Here is a 19,151-nt window from a genome sequence, read left to right as displayed (position 1 = left end):
ACATCTCTGGAGGCCTGAAGTCTGAAACCAGGTGTGGGCATTCGAGGGGAGCCCCTCCTGCTTCTTCCACGTTCGGAGACTCCCGGATTTCCTTCACTTGTGGCTGCGCCACTCCAGCCGTGGCCTCCGTCTTTACGTGGCTTCTCCTCTTCTCTGTCAAAGACTTTAAAACAGCTGTGTTTAATATGCTCAAAAAGTAAAGAACTAAAGAAAAGCATAATAACAAAGTCTCATCAACTAAAGATTATCAATAGATAGAAATTATAAGAAAGAACCAAATGGAAATGATGAAGTTGAAAAGCACAATTAGTAAAATTTTAAGAAGTCATTAGAGGGGCCCAATAGCAGATTTGAGCTGGCAGAAGAAGGAATCTGAAATCTTGAAGATCAGTCAATTGAGATTATCCGGTCTAAGGAACAGAAAGAAAAAGGAAAAGGAAAATGAACAGAGCCTCAGACCTATGGGACACCATCCATTTCACCAACACGCACATCGTGGGAATCCCAGGACAGGAGCGTGAGACGGGCCAGAAAGACATGCATAACAGCAAATGCCTGGATCAGAAGAGGAAAACTTCTCAGATCAATGAGCTCAGCTTCCACTGTAAGAAAGTGGAAAAAAAAAAAAAAAAGAGCAAATTAAATCCAGCATAAGCAGAAGAAAGCAAGTAATAAAGATCAGAGCAAACATCAATGAAACAGAAAATCTGTGAAACCAAAATCTGGTTCTTTGAGAATACTGATAAAATTGATAAGCCTCTAGTTAGACTGAGCAGGAAAAAAATGCCAATATCAGAAATGAGAAAATTATTTAAAATAAAATAAAATATCGATCAATCAGGCTCAATTTAAAATGAGTCACAATTTAAAAGGTTGGCTCTCTGAAAGACGCTGTTAAGAGAATGAAAAGACAAGTGACCAAGCAGGTGAAGACGTCTGCACACGCTGCTGTCTGGCCAAGGACTGTATCTAGAATATACAAAGTCCTCTCATCCCTCAATAATGAGATGACACACGACCCAGTAAAACTATGCACAAAAAATTTCAGACACTTCCTTCAGCAAAGAACATACACAACCACTAGGTACATGAAAAGATACTTGACGTCACTAATCCATGGAAGACACACGTTAAAACCACTGTTAGAGAACCACTAATAGAATGGCCAAAATTTAAAAAACAAAATTAAAAACTGACCATGTTAAGGGCTGATGAGTACGTAGAGGAACTTCATTCTCTGCAGGCGGGAATGTGAAACGGGACCATCGCCTGGGAAAACAACTTGGCAGATTCTTAAAAAGTTAAACATGCCCATAAACCTACAACCTACCCATTCAACCTCCAAGTGTTTGCCCAGGAGAAATAAGAACATACTTCCACAGACTTATACAAGAATATTTACAGCAGCTTCATGCATTACGGGGAAAACCTAAAATGGCCTGGATGTCCCTCAGCAGGTGAGTGGGCAGATACATGGTGGCACATCCGTGCGATGGAATCCCACCATGAGAAAGGACGAGCTGCTGATGTTCACAAGAGCGTCGTGGGTGAGCCCTAGACCCAAGCGGGAAAAGCCGGACCCAGAGAACACGTGCTGCCTGCGCCACACACATAAAGCTCCCTGCAAACGGCGGGACTGACCTATGTGACACAAAGTAGACCCGTGGTGGCCTGGAGCTGAGAGTGGAGCAGATTTACCACAGGAGGCATGAGCAAGCTTTGGGGGTGAAGAAAATATGTCCTGATCGTGGTGTTGAAGTGGTGCACACATTTGCCAAAACTTGTCAAATCGACCCTCAACATGTGTGCATTTTATTGTATATAAATTGTCCCTCCATAAAGTTGATCAGTAAGTGAATATGTGCTACGATCCAGTTCTTAAAAGCATCAGCACCCACCAAGCCGCCACTCCCACCCTGTCTGTCTTCCCAAGGGCCAGAGTCCTCATTCTGCGGCAGCACCGCCCGGCTTCAGGCACCGCAGTTCACAGTCAGCCTCAGACACTGGGTGAGAAGCGCTGCAGCTGCTAAACACGCCCTGTATGCAGCGGAATCCTGTGCCCTGCGCCCAAACTCACCACTCTAGGATCACGCAGAAAACAGCCACCACCTGCGGGCTCCGTCGCACTGTCGACAATGCTGACGCCGGCTCTTGGAGGGTTTCTGAGGCAGATTTGCTTCCTGTGACAGCATTAGTTTCCTTTCAACAGAATCCTGGTGGGAACTACCGAATTCAAAACTCGGGCACTTTCATCTGCTCCAGTGAATGGCAATTATATCACTTGTTTCTTTTTAAACTACACAAAGCCTGGCGTTCATTCTGTTGCCAAATCTGTTCTTGCATTCTGCATTCATCTGGCTCTAGTTAAATGTGCATTTTGTTTATTGCATGTAATTTGGTACATAGTTAAAATAGATCTTGATGAAAAATAACCTTCAAGTTGGATGCGGATTGTGGGGTGGTGGATATAGCATCATCTATCCCTTTTTTTTTTTTTTTTTTTAAACAGAACCTTACCTTCTCTGACTTGTCAAGTTGATAAGAGGCTGTCATGTGGAGTGTGGTCCAGGCTCATGCTGGAGACACCTCAGTCACTAAGAGAGCCAAAGGCAGCATGCCGACGGCCTTGTGCACAGCCTGGTGCACAGGCCTCCCTGTTCTCAGGCCTGAGTTGTCCCCAAAGGACTCTAGAGGAAGTGTCCCCTCCCTGAGATGCCAGCCCAGCCAGTCGGCACCGACGGATCTTCACTGTCAAGGCAGCTGACTCTGCAGGACGGCACCCGGCCCGTCCTCGGGTGTTGTTTCCTCACGCCGGGGTTCTCGTGCACATGGAAGTTTGAGAGCCACGAAGCTGCCCCTCCCTGATCTTGAGACGTTATGAATAGATGTCTCCTTAAAGTCCACGTGGAAGAGAAGAGACCAGAGGCAGGTTACACATCTTTTCTAGCATTAGCAAGGAAGATGCGTGTGAGCGACTGTAGTGTGCCATTTGCCATAATGTCTGTTATTGACAAGAGTTTATACGTAATAACACATTAGGGCGCCCCATTCAAGCAGCAGTACCTTACACCCCGGCATTCCGGGGTCACTTTCTCAGGATCCCTCCCGTGTGTGCCGAGCTAGATATGCGTCTGCGGGCTGCAGAGGCGAACGAAACAGACGCTCGGTCCCCAGCCAGCGCCCATCCTGAAGGGAGGCGGGTGTGTGGGTTCTCAAGTAAAGATCTGCAGACAGGGGAGCCCCGGGAGCCCTGACACTCCAGCTCAACACACGCCACCAAAGTCCTTGTGAATAAAACACTTGGAAGTGTTTAAAAGTCAAGAAGAAAGACCTCAGAGGCTTCCAGAGAGACAATGAAGTGGACACGACCCCCAAAAGACAGACTGCCCCCCTCATACCACGAGTGACTCTGGGCCCGGGGCCCGCTGCCCACTCCCTTTCAGAGCAAACCAATCACAAGTCAAATGTCAGTGAAAATGGAAGTCAGCTTGTACGCAGGAACACAGGTGACCTGAGGAGAGGTGTCAGGAGAACCCACATGTGGCCAGACTCAAGCCATCTCCACGACGCAGGTTTCCTGAGGGGTTTCTAAAGAGGGAACGAGGGAACGGAACATGGAAATGATGAGCGGGAGGGAGGGGACGTGAGCCGTGAGTGCTCAGGACAAGGACCAGCTGCGAGGTCTCCTGAGGCCCGTCTGGTTTCCGTTCCCGTCGTTGCTGTCCTCTCAGGGTCTGGGGAGTAGCCCTTCCTGGCCAGTCTGCAGCTTCGGGCTGGCTGGAAAACATCTTCACGTTCATGTAGATAAAGTCGTCTTGCCCCATCACTAAGGTTCAAAATATCAAATAACCTCGGGAACAGAGGGAATTCAGAAATGCACGCCAAGGAAAAAACTCTTTATAAAATTTGCCTACAGGCCACGTAGTTTTAGGTCCCAACAAGGCTTGAGTCCTGCTCACTCCAACATGAGGACCACTAGCCCACCCCTCGCTGCGCCTGTGGGCTCGCAGGCAAGACGACCCTCTTCAAAGAGGACAGGGTGCCCCATGACACGTGTCCATCCCTGCTGCACCTGCCAAGCTCAGCCTTGCTGCTGAGTGCCACCAGCCTGATGGCTTCTCCATTGAGAACCCTGAGGGGAGGGTCCCAGCCCTCAGGGGAGGGTCCCGCCCTGTCCCCAGCCCTCAGGTCTGGAGGAAAGTAAACTCCCTTGATAACCTCAAACTCCCACACCTTCTCTTGGGCCGAGGAGGCACCACTCGTTAGCAGAGACAGAACTCCAGGGACACCTGTGGCAGCATCAAAAAGAGAGCATTTGGTAGGGATACACAACATCAGGACAAAAGTCCAAGTACTGTGCCACAGGGACAGCGTCCACAGCGCAACCCCGGGAGAACATTTTGATGAGGCCTGTCTTCTCTGTTCCCTTGAGATGAGTTCAGAAAAGTCCCGACCAGCTCTAGGCGTCAAGGAGGAAACACACGAGTAATCCAGCAGGCTGGGCACCTCTTCAGAAGTGTCACAAATTACGACCCTCCAGCCACGTCCAGCGAGGCCCAGGCCTGCGGCTTCGGGCTCCCGTCAAACGCTGCCAGCCCTGGGGACTCCTGCTGCCGAGGTAACAACCTCCCCCAAGACACGCTGCTTTTTTATCTGCCTGAAAGTGCTCCGAGAGGGGACATTTATTTTGAGGATCTCACCTAAAGGTTTTCATCTTGTGATAACGTTTGCTAAGATTTTTAATTAAAAAAACCATGCAAGTCATTTATTTTAAAAATATAAAACCACTCAAGCTCAAGACGCATTTAAATGAAAAAGCAGCAGCTTCCTTACATGGCCTCAGAATTCATCACTGCCAAGAAAGTTTTCAAACGGTGCGAATTTTCACATCAACAGGACAGTTAATAAATAGATGGTGCGTGCCGCTCCGATGCTGAGCTTAAATTTGAGATCATGTGTGAACGAGCTTATGCCGGTAGCAAACCTCTGAACCCTGTGATCTGCTCTGGCGCCTGGGCAGGTAAGTCGCTCTTGACTAGAGTCGAGACAACGCGTCCCCTCGGCTCCTGCCTGTCCTGCGCGTCCAGGAAGCAGACGCTGCTGTCGGCTGAGCTCTGGTTTACTAAAATCGTAGCTGCGATTTGGAGAGAAAGCGGCAAACCCCTTCCACCCCTCAGTAAATTAGCTGGTGTGAGGATCAGCTGTGGACCCTGATGGGTGGTGAAAGGACGAGTCAACACCAGTTGACGATCCAGCAGAGAGGGCTCGTTTATTAGGCGGCACACACACATATATATAGGGCTTTAAGGGAAGGCTGATTGGCTTAAAATACAATCCCTACTTAGCATACTGCATGGGGCTTGGGGTGGGTGTGGCCGAGAAGGATCAGGGTGTGATCCCTTGGGGCATCTGGGTTCTTACATTCCTTGGTGTTATCCCTTGGGGCATTTGGGTTCTTACATTCCTCCCTTTTTCTTGTTTTAGGAAAGGGGACAGTTGAAGTCATCGAGCTACTTCCTGCTGAACTGGGGCGTTGGGGGGGCAAAGGGAGGAAGGTACATAAATATCCATTATGAAACCCCAAAGGAGGGTGGAGAAACAAGTAATTTCAAAAGGGGAAAAGTCCATAAACGTTCCTTGAAGCCACAAGTCGCACATGCACCAGTTCCATTGTTCGTAGTTGGAGACTGGAGGGAGCAGCCAGGCGTGGGTGGCGAGGGCGTGTAGGATGCGTTTCCTCTGTAAGGTGGTGTCTCTTCAGCATCGGCTGAGGCGCTCACGAGATGAGGCGGGGGGGTTCATCGGTACCTAGGAGATGGTAGTTTCTAAGCAAAAGCTGGTTAAAGGCCAGATTAGAGATTTTTCCCACTTGGGCTTGAAGAAACCTAATGATGCAGGGCAAGAAAAGGCAGGTTATGAGGATAATGATTAGAGGTCCCAAAATGGGCCAAATCCAAGTTAGGACAGGGCTTAAGATAAAGGAGGAAAAGGGGTTAGAACTGGATGTGGTTCGTAGGCTGGAAGCCAAGTTGGTGAGTTTGATGTTTGTTTGTACTAGACCAGATTCATTGACATAGTAACAGCATTCTTCCCCAAGGAAGATGCAAGTACCTCCTTTTTCTGCAGTGAGGAGGTCTAGTGCTCTGCGGTTTTGGAGGGTGACCTGAGCTAAAGAGGTGATCTGTCTCTGTAGAGAGGAAAGAGATTCGGCAGTGGAAGTCAGAGCCCCTTCAAGTTTAGCACTGATGTCTTTGACCACCCATAAACTGTGCCCTAAGTCTCCTCCCAACAGGCCAGCTCTGACCGCTGATGTTGTTAGGGAAATACCGACCATGATTGGGAGGAAGGTGGCCCTTTTTTGTCTTGAAGGTGGGTGAAGAAGATAGAACAGTTCTGAATTGGAGTACAGAGTGAGTTGAGGGACGAAGGTGACAAGAAGGCATGGGGCAGTAAGATTGCACAGGTTGGAGGTAGAGAGGGTTCCATTGCACCAGAAGAAAGAGCCTGGTGGGGCGACGGTGTGGTTATAAATGGTTGAGGAAGGGAAGCGTTTAAGGGGACGGCCGCCAGGAGCGGTCGCATGAGAGATCTGTTGCCAGGTGTAAATGGGTGACCCTGGGGAGCTAGCAGAGGGGCCTGAAAGCTCCCTGGGTGAAATGAAAAGAACAGGAGAAGGCCAAGGATGACAGAACATGGGCCTTCCCACTTAGGGGTTAGGGGGGTTTTGGGTTCCGGGGAAGTGTAGAATACTAATTGGCCTGGGCTGAGTGAAAGGTTATTTTTGGAAAGTGACGGATCTGGAAGTAGCCAGTCCTGGTACTTCCATAATTCGGTGCGAAGGTGGGAGAGCAAGGGTAAGGCCATGGTGGGTGGTATGGATCCTTCAGTTGCTGTGATCCCCAGGGGTAGGAGGGGCCTACCATACATGACTTCAAAAGGGGAAAGATTGGGGGGATTTTTTGGGAGAGCTCTGGTCTTGAGTAGAGCAAGAGGTAGACGACGGATCCAATCAAGGTGTAATTCTAGAGACAATTTAGTTAGTATGGTTCTCTCTACCTTTCCGGATGCCTGAGGTCGGTAAGAGCAATGTAGGTGCCAGGGGAGAGAGAGTGACTGGGAGAGTTTTTGTATTATCTGGGCGGTAAATTCAGGTCCATTGTCAGATTGAATGGAAGTGGGCATCCCAAATCGTGGGATGATTTGGGAAAGGAGAGTCTGGGCTATGGTGGAGGCCTTTTTATTGGATGTTGGGAATGCCTCTACCCATCCTGAAAAGGTATCAACAAACACCAAGAGGTATTTGAGGCGCCGGACAGAAGGCATGTGCGTTTTCCTTCCTTGAATGAGGACCCATCCGTGAACCATGTGAGATCAGCGTGAGATAGGGGTTACTCAGTGATGGAAGAGCGGTAAGGTATAAAATATTGAAGGCTTTCTACGCAGCTGTGCAAAGGGGTGTTGGGGGAATCTGGTATAGGCAGTAGGGTAGCCGGGTTTAGGGGTGGGCAGGTATTGAAGGATAGGGCAGGATTTTCCAGAAACAAGGATAGGAGGGTTAGGATTCTGGAAGGTGGGAGAGATTGGAGAGCCTTATAGGTAAGGAGTTCTTTAAGGTAATGTGGTGAGAGAATGGTAAGAGGTGCCCCAAATGTTAATTTGGATGCCTCCTTATGCAGTAACTGCCCTGCTGCCAGGGCTCTTAAACAGGGTGCCCAGCCTTGTACAGTGGGGTCTAATTGTTTTGATAGGTATGCTATGGGGGCAAAGGAGGGGCCGTAATTCTGTCCTAGAATGCCCAGAGCTTGTCCCGTATTTTCATGAACATAGAGGAAAAAGGGTTTAGTTAGATCAGGAAGATGAAGTGCAGGGGCCGTTAGAAGGGTCTGCCGAAGCTTGAGAAAAGGGCGCTGAGGTGAGGAGAGCAAAGGTTCTTCAGGAGGACCCTTACTCATATTATAGAGAGGTCGGGCTAGCAAAGAGAAATTGGGGATCCATGCTCTGAAATATCCGGCTAGACCCAGGAAAGATAGGATTTCTGTTTTGGTTTTGGGGATGGGCAGGTCAGTAAGAAGCTGTTTCCTGTCCAGGGTGATTTCCTTCCTTCCTGGGGAGAGGAGAAAACCAAGGTAGGTTACAGACGGCAAGGAGATTTGGGCCTTGGCAGGGGACACTCGATATCCCCTACCTGCTAGGAAGTTAAGCAAATGGGCAGTGTCAGCTTGGGATTGTTCCCATGAAGGACTGCATAGAAGGAGATCGTCCACATATTGTAATAAGGTGGACTCTGGATGGTTTAAGTGAAAAGATTTGACGTAGGACTTCTTTGGAGGGGTCGGATTAGTAGGATCTTGGGCTTGAACTAGTGCTAGGAGGAAGGAAACAGGGGAAGAGGAAGAGGACAGGGGCAAAGTAATGGCCTGTTCTGGGACTGCTTGGGGGCCTGGTGGGTGATCCGGATTGGTGCGATGGGTGTCAGTGGCATGGGTTTGGGCTGTATCCCAGACCCTGCGGCGTTCCTCAGGGAGGAGGGTATTGGCTAGGAGCATGAAGATGTCATGATGTGTGAGGCTGTAGGCCTGCAGGATCCATTGGAATTCTTTAATGTAGGTGGTAGGGTCGGTAGAGAAAGAGCCTAGTCTTTTTTCTAATTCTGTAAGGTCAGCTAGGGAAAAGGGAACATGGACCCTAACTACTCCTTCAGCCCCAGCTACCTCACGTAGTGGGGCGATTGTTAAAGGGGCGGGGGGAGGACCTCGGGAATGGGTGAAAGGGGGGCTTAGTGGGTCAGGGGTAGATGAGGGTAAAGACGGAGGAGTGGATGATGCAGGAGGTGCAGAAGGTGACGCGGATGACAGGGGAGGAAGAGCAGGCGCTGGAGGCACTGGGGGAGGAGGAGGTCGGTAGGGTGGGGGTTCATCAGCAGGGTTGAAGGTGGAAGAATTGAGGGGTGACTGTGAAGATGGTTTACAGGCTAAAAGGAATTGAGAGGGAGCACAGGAGGAGCAGAGGGTGGAGTTCTGAGCCAAGAGGTGAAAAGCCTCGATGTAGGGGATCTCCTTCCATTTTTTTAGGCACTGGCAGTAGTTAAAGAGGTCTCGTAGAATGTTAGGATCTAGTGTGCCCTCAGGGGGCCATGTGTTCTGATTATCTAGAGGATAATAAGGCCAATCTTGTGTGCAGAATTTGGTAAAGTGGAGAGTCCCCTAGGGAGGAGGAGGAAGTGCCCATTCTGGTCTCTTAATGGGAATTTAGACAGAAATTGGACAGAGATTTAGTGATAGGACAGATCCTTCGGCCGGTTGGGAAAGGCGGGATCCTAGAGGGCGTCCCCAGTAGGTCACGTCAGTCCCGGCAGGTTCAGGTATGAACCAGGAGGAGAGAAGGGAGGTGTGGGTCGTCACTCAGACCTCCACTTCTCTAGGGCAAAAGCCCGGTGCCTGAAGGAACCTAGCGCCAGGATTTTCTGGTCGGGTCCCGGACCTGGGAAGTGGAGAGAAGAGAGTGGTGGACAGGAGGGTGAAGGAGAGAACAGAGTGGGGCTTTTAACCTCCAAAAATGAAAGTAAAAGTTTACTGGGGCTTTGGAACCTGTTATAGTTTGGGAATTTATGGTGGTCGTGAAGACCATGGTGGGATGGGGTATGGGCATTAGGGGCTACCGGACGATCTAGACTCCCTGCGGTAGCCTGAAAAAGGGCCGGTGCCCTTTAGGAAAGGGGGCTTACCTAATGATGAGCCAGTGGTGAGTGGAAGGAGCCAGCGCCGAAAAGAATGGACGAGGGTGGACCGTCAATGGTGAGCGGTGGAAGGGAGGCCAGTCCTGGCGGGACAGAGTTCCCAAGGGGTGACTTGGAAAGTGCTGCCGCTGCGATTCGAAAAATGTTACAGCTCGAGGGAGCCCTAAGGGGTGACTTGGAAGGTGTTGCCGCTGTGATCCGAAAAGTGTCGCCGCTCGAGAGAAGCTCCGTCCCGGGTTTCGGCACCAAATGAAAGGACGAGTCGACACCAGTTGACGATCCACCGGAGAGAGCTCGTTTATTAGGCAGCACACACACATATATATAGGGCTTTAAGGGAAGGCTGATTGGCTTAAAATACAATCCCTACTTAGCATACTGCATGGGGCTTGGGGTGGGTGTGGCCGAGAAGGATCAGGGTGTGATCCCTTGGGGCATTTGGGTTCTTACATTCCTCGGTGTGATCCCTTGGGGCATTTGGGTTCTTACAGGTGGTCCTTGCCGACTTGCCAAAGTTGCCCTTCCAGGGAGGCCGCGGGGCTGGCTTTCAGTGGGGCAGTGGGACTCGCAGTTATGCCAACTTATTGGGAAGGGATCCTCTGCAGGCATAACCTGTAGCTTGAAAAGAGTGATTTTATAAAGCTGCCCCAGGCTTTACGGCACATTTTTGTCAGCCCTGGGGAAAACCGTCACTAACCGTGGGTCATGGGATGCCGGTGCAGAGATGCCGGCCGGCCGGCCTGGGAGGAAACCTAGACACGGAGCAGCAGCAGGAGCCGGTAGCGACAGCTTCAAACAGCACAGACCCGGGTTACAGCAGCTGTTTTGAAAACTGAATGTTTTCATTCTTAATGTGTCTTCTGGCCCTTCTCAGGGTGGCATTCAAAGACACAGTGTGGGGCAGGGGATGCAAGGAGGGAGTGCAGGGCCGAAAGGCAGCAGGAGAGGCAGGCCCGGGGCAGGCGCGATCCCCAGCCAGGGCCTCTGCAGTCCCAACCGTGCCCTGCACAGCCCCGCTGTCTTAAATACAGAAATGGGATAAAGACACCTGCCCCTCCCTCCCATCTCCTGGTACCAAATGCAATAAAATATATTGGGAACGATAACTGTCTGTTGAGGGTTAGGAAAGAAATCACCTCATGAGTCCACAGTCAGCTTTAAATTAGTTAATTTAGGAGTTTTACCACGAAAGCCTTTAAGCCATTCATACCATGAGCACATAAAGCTGTCCTTGTAAGACACAATGGGTTGAAAGGTATCACTTCTAAACACAGAATGACAGAATGGAGCAGACAGCCTCACAAAGCTGGCACAGGACAGGCCACTTGTCCTGTGTGACGTGGTGTTGGGAAAATATAGGAAAATAGTCAGAGCCCCTCGGATGTTTAGAATCAGGCCGGTCATTTGATGTAAATATGCACGTGCGCCCAGGTGTTCCTTGGTTATTGTCTAATGTAATTGCGCATGTGCACCCAGGTGTCCTGGGTTATGGATTTAAGTATAAAAGACAAGCGGCTCTAATGCAGGAGCCCTCCCGACCCCTGGGATCCTCTGAGGGGGGGGTGGGGGATGCTGTGGGGAGGCTACTGCTGCTGGAGGCTGTTGCTACAAGCTGTTGCTGTCAGTGCCCCCGGGACCCTCCGAGAGGCCACTGCCACTGCCAGACCTGTAAGCTGCTGCTGTTGCTGAGGACTGAGCTCATGTCGTCTGCTGATAGCTCCCGGAATCCTTCCCAATTACCTGGTGTGGACCTGCGTGTGAGGGGTCTGGTGACCCAGTCTGGACAACGGGTTTGAAGCGTCTGAGCCCTAGCCCTGCCAATACAAACAGAGATTTAGTATAACTAAAATAACGAAACATTTTGGCTCTAGTTATGATTTGCCTTACTTGACAACTGGTATAGTTGTGTAGCTTTACACGTGGATATCTGTACCTGTGTGTGGTTGGGTCACAGACTCTTCGAACCCGTTGTACAGAGTGGGTCATAGCCGTCTCATATGCAGGTCGTGAGCTAGGCTAGTTGGAAAAAGATCTTGGGAGCCGCTGGCAAGGTTGACATGCTTTATTCGGATGTGAACTCAGCCCCCAGCCTCTGCAGCAGCCGCGGCCTACAGCAGATCCTATAGCAGTTCCAGCAGCAGCAGCATCCATGGGGGCCCTGAGGATCAGAGCCATTTGTCCTTTATACTTAAGCCAGATAACCAATGAACACCTGGTGCACGTGCACAGTCAACATATCTACATCAAACGGGCGAGGTCATGCTTGGCAGGATTTCAAACCGCTGAGGGAGCCTGACCGTTTTCATTTTCCTGACAATCTGCATCCATGCTTTGACAAACCCCTGATGCTGGCTGAGGGCCGGGTGCAGCTGCCATTCTCCAGCCAGCTGCTTGGGATTGGAAGTGGTCCCTGGAACTTTCCAGGCTAAAACAGGGAGAGTCCAGGGCAAGCCAGTGGCAGATCACCCTGTTCTTAAGCAATAGCTGTTCACTGTGTGAATTCCAGCATAGCCCAACATCCTCGGGCACTGCAAGAGAGAGATGTGTGTGTCCACAGGCCGGGAGGCCACTGGACCCGAGGGTGTGGGGGAATCCTGGGCAAGCCCTGCTGGCAGGCAGGGCCCGGGTGGTGTCCCAGTGTGCACATTTGAGCTCACAGCTGAGGTTCCTCTGTGCAGTGTGTCCACCTGACTCTTCCTGGTGAGAAAGAAGATTCTGATGGTCTTCAGCTGCTCCAACCAGGGTCTCTCCTATGCCCCACCTTGACTCTAAATCCCAGTGCAGAGAATTTATACCAGAAAGTAGCTGAGAGACATCAGCCTGAACCTTGCACACCACAGGTGGAGGGAAGGTAGCCTCAGCAGAGGGGCAGCTGGCAGCACACACCAGTGGTGACAGAAGGTAACACAGAGCATAGGTGTCCTGACTCCCCAACTTCCCACCCCAGGAAGACCCCACGCAGGCTGCCCCCACCCAGGGATGTCCCCCAGCCCTGGGAACCCCAGGTCCCAGGCTGCTCTGAGAATCCTCCCTTCTGTAAAACACTCCTGCCCAAATTGGTCTGAAGAGGCACACAGGCTGCTTTTGTAGGGAAAGTGAAGGAAAATGGTCAGGGCCCCTCAGATGTTCAGAATCTTGCTGAGCGTTTGATGTAAATAGGCACATGCACCCAGGTGTTCCTTGGCTATTGTCTGTGGATGCGCGTGGGCACCCAGGTGTCCCTGGGTTGTCTGACTCATGCCCAGGTGTTCCTGGATCATTGGGCTTAAGTATAAAGGATGAATGGCCCTGACCCACAATGTCCCCCTGCCCCTTGGGATGCCCCCGGTGGGGGGGGGCACGGGGAAGCCATTACTGCTGCTGGAGGCTGTTGCCGCCCCTGCTGCTGCTGCTGGGTCTGCTGGAGACTGCTGTAAGCTTCTGTTGCTGCTGAGGAAGCTGAGGACCAAGCTCACGTCATCTGCCAATGGCTCCCAGGATCTTTCCCAATTACCCAGTTCGTGGACCTGCACGTGAGGGGTCTGGTGACCCAGCCAGGCATATGAGGGGTCTGTGCCCCAGTCTTTACAATGTGTTTGAAGGGTCTCTGAGCCCTAACCTGACAGTACAGTTAGCTGTGTTGGCAGGATTCTGACAATTGCCCCAGCTTTAGCCCTAGCCATACACGGGTTCCCTACCGAAGTGTGGCGCATTCCTGTGGGTTTGGGAAAGCTTGCTTTCTGTCCGTTCCTCCCGGGACAAAAAACACAGTAGGCGTGGGCAGATGGGGTCCCAGGGCCCAAGCCTCTGCAGAGAGCAGCCAGCAGGAGCTCATCTTCAGGACATAAAGACAGCATTTGTTTTCAGAGCTTCAAAAATGCACTCTGTGGTTGTCTGGTTCAAGTTCCACTCGTGACTTTAAAGAATCAGAGGTAGGGGTGGGGGGCAGTAGAAACTCACCCCTGTTCCCATCTGGGGAGACAGAGGAGGAGAAACAGGAGGTGGGGAGATGCTGTGTGATGGAGACCAATCCCCTACTGGTGGACAAAGGCCACGCTTGGCCACACCCTGGAAACCAGCACCCAGGTCAAGTTACTGTGAAGTCATGTAAGGGCAAGAAGTCAGCAGCTCAGGTATCCATGCTTCTCCCGGACAGAGTCAGGGAAGGTGGCCAGCCCAACTTCCCCGCGGGCAGAGGCTGCAAGAGGCCACAGCCACAGTCACTGCCAGAATGAAGAGAGGCACCCACTGCCAGGCTGCAGAGAGGGGCCTGCCAGGGCCAGGGTCCCATTCCCCAAAGGCTGCAGCTTGCCCCCAACCCCAGCACAGCCCCCAAGTGGCCTGTGGAGTCCCCTGCCCTGGAGGGGCCCTTGGCTCCCTGAAGTTGTCCACCATCACCGCCCAGCTCCACTGACATGGAAGTGACCTAATGCCACCATCCTCAGACCCTCAAGCCTGGCCCACAGACCAGTTTTCCCAGGATAGCCCCACCCATCTCTTCTCCACCAGGACTGGGTGGTCGAGCCCTTGGACAGCCCGGGAGATGCTCAGGCATTGGGGCAGCCTCTCAGGGCCTACTGAGCCCACGGAACCCAGAAGGTTCCAGTCCAAAGGACGGCACAGGGGGGCTCAGCCCTGCAGGAACCAGACTGAGAAACCCCCTCCTGCTGCACCCTCATTTGCCCAGAGGCCGGGAGACTTTGAGGAGAGCCCTGCAGGCAGAGCCCAAAGCTTACCTCGCAGCATCATCTTCCTCCAGGGATCAATATTCTGAGCAGCCTTGACATAGGCCCCAGCTCAGGCTCCACCCCAAGGTCCAACCAAGTCAGGGTGTGGCCACGGCCCCACTGCCTGGAAACGATGCCCCTGCCATCCCCCTCTCTGCCTTCCATGTAGCTGTGTGGCCCACATCTCTTGAGGCAGGCATCGGACATAGGGTCAGCCATCAGGGGAGCACTGCCCCACAACCAACTCTCAAGCTCCTTGTCCTGAGAATTAACACAACATGGAAACATGGGGAAGGGGGACCAGAGGCTCCAGGCCATAGGCCAGCGTGGTGAGCCCTCAGTCCCATTGCCCACTGCTCTTTCCAGCTGGCCAGGCCCCTGCCTTGTCTTTACAAGTAAGAGAAGAGGTGCTCCGAACCCGGAGTGGCAAGGTCCACAGGAATGCCTTCACCATCAATGGCCAACACTTGCTGAGGTCACAGATCATTGTCACAAGTATGCCATGGCTCAGAATCTCTGTAAGTTGCCAGGATCACATGGCTATTACATAGTGGAAGTCCAAAGCCCAACCCACTGAGGGTCAAATAAGCTCTGGAGCAAAACTGCAAACCTACTTTTAGGTCAGCCTTCAAAAAGACACCTACAACACTGATGGCCAGATATGGGAGCTCTGTGAAGTGCTGATGACACCACCTGACATGCAGGGAGTTCTCAGTAGACATCACTACCACTGTCTGCCACTGCTGCCACTACCACCACCATCACCAACACCATGAATGACCATGACCACCTCCACCATCACCATCACCATCACCATCACCACCACCACCACCACCATCACCACCATCACCACCATCACCACCATCACCATCTTCATCACTATCATCACCATCACCATCATCACCACCACCAAGAATGACCACGACCACGACCACCACCACCACCACTGCCATCACCATCATCACCACCACCATCACCATCTTCATCACCATCATCACCACCATCATCATCACCACCATCACCATCATCACCACCATCATCTTCATCACTATCATCATCATCACCACCACCATCACCTTCATCACTATCATCATCACCATCACCATCACCATCACCACCATCACCACCATCACCACCATCACCACCATCATCACCATCACCATCACCACCATCACCACCATCATCACCATCACCATCATCACCATCACCATCATCATCATCACCACCACCATCATCATCATCACCATCACCATCATCACCATCACCATCACCACCATCATCACCATCACCATCATCACCATCACCATCATCACCTTCATCACCACCACTATGAATGACCACGACCACCTCCACCACCACCACCACCACCATCACCATCATCACCATCACTATCATCACCATTACCACCATCACCATCTTCATCACCATCACCACCACCATCACCTTCATCACTATCATCATCACCACCACCATCACCTTCATCACTATCATCATCACCATCACTATCATCACCATCACCACCATCACCATCATCACCATCACCACCATCATCACCATCACCATCATCACCATCACCACCATCACCACCATCACCATCACCACCATCACCACCATCATCACCATCACCATCATCACCATCACCATCATCACCATCATCACCATCACCATCATCACCATCACCATCACCATCATCACCATCATCACCATCACCATCACCACCATCACCACCATCACCATCACCATCAGCATTAGCATCATCATCACCATCACCACCATCATCACCATCACCATCATCACCATCATCATCACCATTATCATCATCACCATCATCACCATCACCATCATCACCATCATCATCACCATCACTATCATCACCATCACCACCATCACCACCATCACCATCACCACCATCATCACCATCACCACCATCACCATCATCACCATCACCATCATCACCATCACCATTAGCATCATCACCATCGCCACCATCATCACCATCACCATCATCACCATCATCACCATCACCACCATCACCATCACCATCATCACCATCACCATTAGCATCATCACCATCACCACCACCATCACCATCTTCATCACCATCATCACCACCATCACCATCATCACCACCATCATCTTCATCACTATCATCATCATCACCACCACCATCACCTTCATCACTATCATCATCACCATCACCATCACCACCATCACCTTCATCACTATCATCATCACCACCACCATCACCTTCATCACTATCATCATCACCATCACCATCATCATCATCACCATCACCATCATCATCATCACCATCACCATCATCACCATCACCACCATCACCATCACCATCATCATCACCATCACCACCATCATCACCATCACCACCATCATCACCATCACCATCACCACCATCATCACCATCACCATCATCACCATCACCATCATCATCACCATCACCATCATCACCATCACCATCATCACCATCATCACCATCACCATCACCATCATTATCACCATCACCACCATCACCGTTCGTTGGTGACTTTCTAAATTGTGTAACTGTGACCTGAAAAATGTTGAGGCTAAGAATAAGATGGAGCAGGAAAGCATGATTTGTTTTGTAAAGGAAGAATAGAAAGGACTCTTTTCAACTCAGCTTTTGGCACCATGTGACTTTTCCAAATCTACTCTACTTCGTTTGCCACTGTTTTAAAAAGGGAGACCTGCATGAAGGGACAGATGGGGACCCACATCATCCTTTCCGCCCTAATATTTCCAAAACCCAATCAGCAAAGCACAGTGGTTTCCACACTTTTTTCTTTTTTTTTTCTTTCAAGCAGAGGTGCCTTGATTTTTCTGAACAAAATCTCGCCCAGAACCCAGAACATACAAAGTCGAAACAGCTGCTCTGCTCGGGCCTGGGGCTCCCCCTAAACAGCCCCTCCCTCCTCTGCCCTGCCGGGACCAGCCCTCCTGGGCCTTCAGTGATGTCATCACCAGACTGAACTTGAACCCCGGGGTCCCCAGAGAGAGCCTCTCGACCTACAGGAAAACAGCACCTTGTTAACTATTGTTAAGGCGAATTCGTCCTGGAGGGAATTCTCAAGAGAATCCCAATTTTAACCCAGTTCCTCAAGTTTCTGAAGCATTTGCTGATGCATTGTTCTGCAGTTAAGACATCATGGAATTCAGCAGCGTCTGCACCGGCTTTTAGGCTTTTACCCCCCCTCCCAGAGAGTGAGCCCAAAGGGCACAGCCTTCTCCACCCACTGCCCAAGGGAGCCCCCCGACCCAGGTTCAGAGAGGACCAGGGCCTCGAGGCTCCCAGGGAAGGCAGTGGTGCGACAGGCAGCACTTCCCAAGGGGTAGATGTGAATTTTGAAACTGGGTGGGGCTGCTTGGGGTGATGAAAATGCCATTTCACGGTCTGTGGTTCTCCTCAAATTCTTGCAAAAATGACGACATTTTGATAGTAAAAATTTCGTTTCTTCTTTTTATTTCCACTGTGTTTTCAGCACCAAAAACATCAGTCTCTTTTTGAGAGGTAGTTCTTTTGTTCACCGTCATGGAGTGACCTGAGCTCCAGGGAGGGGACGGGCTGCGTCCAGGTGCCCAGATGTGAGCTCTGCCTGCGGTGCCCCTCCCTTGGCTCAGGTGCGGCTCTGTCCTTCACAAAACCCTGAGGAGGCAGAGGGACGGCTGGAGGGTGGGCCGGCCTTTACGCCCCCTCTCCAGGGGTCATTCAACAGATCCAGCTGGCAAGAGCTAGAAATGCCACAGCCTGTTGCAAAGCTTCCGAAGAAGGCTTGAAACCCTCCCCACCGCCGCGTTTTGCTGTTTGGTCTGTCACTGTCTGCTCCGAGGGTGTCTGCTCCCACCCAGCAATTAGCAGCTGGGAGCGGGTGGAGCTCTGTCAGGAGTGTGCACACGTGGGGTTTGCCCTCCCGCGCTTCTCGGTGTCCCGCCCCTGTGTGCACAGCTGCTGAGTGCATGGGGAGGTGTCTGTGGTGGGCTGGGGGACCCTCAGTGCTACGGTCTGAACGTGCATCCCTCCCTCCAGAGCTCGTGAGGGAGCTCGATCGCCAGTGTGGCAGCATGAGCAGTGGGGCCTCTGGGAGGAGACTGCATCCCGAGGGCCCGCCCTAGTTCCCGTGATGGGTGGGTGGGTTACCGTGGGAGGGCACTGTGGCTCTATAAGGTGAGTGAGCACACGGCCACGCCCTCAGACCTCTCCCAGGTGATGTCCTGCTCGGCCTCAGGACTCACAGAGCCCCACCCAGAAGGAGCCCTCACCAGATACGCCCCCTCCCTTGGGCTTCCAGCCTCCAAAACTGTAAGAAACAAATACTGCTTCTTTATCACTCACCCAGTTCCCGGTATTCTGTTGTAAGCAGCAGAAGACAGACTACTACACACAGTAAAGCCAAGCCAGGGCCTGCAGGGTCGTTTTCATCCAGCCTGGGGAGGCCCCAGAGCAGACCCAGCTCCCTCCTGGAAGACTTGCCCTTTCCTGCTGCTGCCTCTGGTCCCTGACAGTCCTACCTGGTGTTGCCCGCCACCTGGACCAGACACCCCTTTATGCTCATGGACTGGGCTATCCTGCTGGCCAGCACCCTGCAGCCTGGCCCTGGTCATTCTCAGAGCTCTGGCTGGCTGTGGCTTCCACGCCATGGGCCATCCACATCCGGGCGACGTGGATCTTCCAAACC

The sequence above is a fragment of the Cynocephalus volans genome, chromosome 7 (genome assembly GCF_027409185.1).
Source record: "Cynocephalus volans isolate mCynVol1 chromosome 7, mCynVol1.pri, whole genome shotgun sequence".
In the NCBI taxonomy this organism is placed as follows: domain Eukaryota; kingdom Metazoa; phylum Chordata; class Mammalia; order Dermoptera; family Cynocephalidae; genus Cynocephalus; species Cynocephalus volans.
This window is presented reverse-complemented; position numbering follows the sequence as displayed.